Source organism: Fulmarus glacialis, unplaced genomic scaffold (genome assembly GCF_000690835.1).
Source record: "Fulmarus glacialis isolate BGI_N327 unplaced genomic scaffold, ASM69083v1 scaffold5492, whole genome shotgun sequence".
Taxonomy (NCBI): Eukaryota; Metazoa; Chordata; class Aves; order Procellariiformes; family Procellariidae; genus Fulmarus; species Fulmarus glacialis.
The window spans coordinates 76,243-79,230 of NW_009197049.1; the positions used below are offsets into that span (position 1 = coordinate 76,243).

At 39.0% G+C, this 2,988-nt stretch overlaps 1 protein-coding gene across 1 annotated transcript in view; it reads right to left on the bottom strand.

The window, feature by feature from the left end:
• TLR5 (toll-like receptor 5) overlaps positions 1–2,355 on the bottom strand; it is a 5,731-nt gene extending 3,376 nt beyond the window's left edge. Inside the window, exon 1 of the mRNA XM_009572390.1 lies at positions 2,309–2,355. The gene's annotated coding sequence lies outside the window, so the exon portion shown is untranslated. The remainder of the gene's footprint in view (positions 1–2,308) is intronic.
• Between the last annotated feature and the right edge of the window lie 633 nt (positions 2,356–2,988).

Below are 2,988 nucleotides of genomic sequence, written 5' to 3' on the forward strand. Positions count from 1 at the left end.
GCTCTCCTTGTGAGGGCAATCACGCTATTTGGAATTCAGATTGCTGTCACACAGAAGTGCCAAACAGACATAAAATTTTAAAAGCAGGACCTCTTTTGGGGCTCCTTGAGACTTAGATTAACCCTGCAATGTGAAATTGTTTTTGAAAGGGTTGTAAAATAGTTTTGAAAGTATAGGCAGTATAAGTGAAGGAAAAGAAAAAATGCGGTAGCCTGAAACTGTGCTGCTGCAAGATTTCACGTTTTGTGAAAAACTTCCTGAACTGTAAATTCCTAAATTATATAAAAAGGTGCATAACATAATTATTGAGCTCACTGATGAATCCATTTATTCATTTATTCCCACTCTGGATTTTCCTTGCATTATGCCATCTGACTGCCTGTCTCTATCTGAGACAAAAACCTCTTCAAAGGAAGGAAGGTCTTTTTTTATTGAGCACGGTAAAGAACAGAGCAAATTATTAGCCCTAAAGTGGTTGTTTATGTACTGTAGTTTAAAAAAAACTTCTAATAAGATCACAACCATCTGCTTCCCCTTCTAAAAAAGCATTTATTGAAATGAAATGACAACCCAATGGAAGAATTTTTGTGACCTCCAACGCAAACTGCTTAAAAATTGGTAAGTGTAAATCCTTGTGGAACCAAGCCCTAATGGCCATCTAACGGCTGCAAAGTAAATCTACTTCAGAGAGGAAAAAAGTTGGGCTTTGAGCCAATAATTAAAAAGAGGTAAACCCCACTAATTATTATTATGATTTGAGCACACTGCTTCTTTAAAGCACAAGTACAAAATTCTATGCAGAATATCGTCTTTTGCTTGTTGCCATCATGCAAAGTGATTTCTGGGAAATGAAAATGTCAGTAGAAACCACTATGATATTCCCATTGCAAATACCAAGTGAAAGAGCTAGCCATTTTTTAAACGCTATCTGTTAAATAGGAAGTACAAGGATATCATACTACCATCGAATCTCATAACTGACACAATCTCACTGTACCTGACATTTTTGGTGACGTTCTCAGAGTCATCTGATTATACTGAAACCTTAACTTGTAACAACTGTGACTACTAACGTGAGTCTGCAAAGTATTACAATGGTTCTTGCTGACACCATAATATAAGATGTTTAGCACAAATAGTTTTAAATTACATTTATCTTTCAGATGTTTACATTTCCATTCCTTGTATTTGCCCAAATGGTACAGCTGGTTTTTAAAGTTTGGGCAAAATCACAGCATCACCAAAACCAGTGACAAATAGAAAGTACTTTGGAAGTCAAAATCTAATAGACATGCATATCAACTTACCACAAGAAAAAGTTCAAAAAGTTTAGAGTGGAAGAATTAGAAAACGTTGGTTTTAAATTTAAAAATGTAGTTTTGTTTTTATTATTAGATAATAAGAAAATGGTGAAGTATTTTCTAGCCACCTTTGCTTTTACACTTACCTGCTTTTCCACATTTTTGTAAGGTAAAGAAATCGCTAACAATCTCTTAACAGTTGTTACATTCCAACTCGGCTCTGGTTTGGTGACAAGGAAGGTTTCATTTGTAAACTCTTTGCTCCCTCAATTTTTTCTGCGTAAGTTACTACCTTTTCCCCCAAATCTTGGCCCTCCATAAGCAGGAGGAGGATGCTGGCAGTAAGTAATGTCTCTTACTGCTCTCATGAGGACAGCAAAGATTTTTAATTTAACAGAATCCTTCCATGTAGCATTTTATACAACCCTTCCTTAGCACCTAAGACCTTTTGGGAAGAATATTCTTCCCACAAAATGACCATCATCCCATTCAGTTACATGCCTGTGCATGGATATGGAGGTAATGGGATATGTAAATGCTTCATTCGTTACTGAAAACTGGAGCAATGAAGTTTAGAGAACCAGAGCTCAGCACGCGAGATTTTGTTTCCTTCTACTGCGTTGATGTCAGAAGGGGTAAGGGGTAAAGGGAAGGGGAAAAGTAGGAGGGGGAGGAAAAATGCAGCAAATGCTTTTGGGATGGAAAGTCCTAAGCAGGGTATGTTTCTGAGCAATGGAAAGAACTTTTACAGTGCAGGGTGGATACTCTACCTAGATCTAAAGGCAGCAAACAAGTGCATACAGAACGCAAATAGTCAAGCTCTGGTCTCAGCCTCCTCAGGAAGTGTGCGTCTGGATCAGGGAAGGCCGATGCAGATGCTTTGAGTAGTCTGGAACTGACCTACGATATTGTACTAACTTTTTTTAAAACTCAGTTTTGTTAACTTGGTTTTACATCACCTAGAAACCTTCACTAGCACAGCAAAAAAGGAAGGAGACTGGCAGTACCTGAGAGTGGATGTTGTAGTAGTGCCTGTCCATCTCAGCACTGCTGTGTACACCTTAGGACATCCACAGAAGCTGTCAGTAAGCAAGGCCTGAAGTATAGCTCAAGAGGACAACTAAGACTGTCTCCTTTTTGATGTACACAAGCCAGGAAAGAAGTTAGAGTAACAACTCTCCCATGGAGAGTTAGAAAGCACTTGCCATTCCCCCTTCCACACCCCCAACAAAAAATGCACTGGAGTCCACATAAATAAAGAATGGGTTACATACCTTATTTTTGTCCTTGCTGATGGCCGAGAGTATTTGCTTGTGTTTTAAAAGAGTGATCTGAAAGGAAAATCTCGGTCTCAGAATTGGTTCTGTGCAGCATTCAGTAGCATGCTTGCTCTCTTCAGCAGCCTCCCGTGTTTCTACCACATAACCCTAGGTCAAATATGAACCAGCACACGCCAGCGGAAGTGAACAGACGTGCACCATATGTGCTTATGAAAATGAGCAGTGGGCCTAAATGGTTCTCAGTTGTCAGCCACGTTTTGAGGAACTAAGCAGCAGAAGCACTGGCTATCTGGGTGGACTCTAGAGAAGACCAGTCTGACAATCAATAACGTTTAAAGAGTTTAAAAATCTTTTCAGTAACCTATTGCAGTGATCATGATATTCTCCTAAGGAGATTTTTCCTAGAT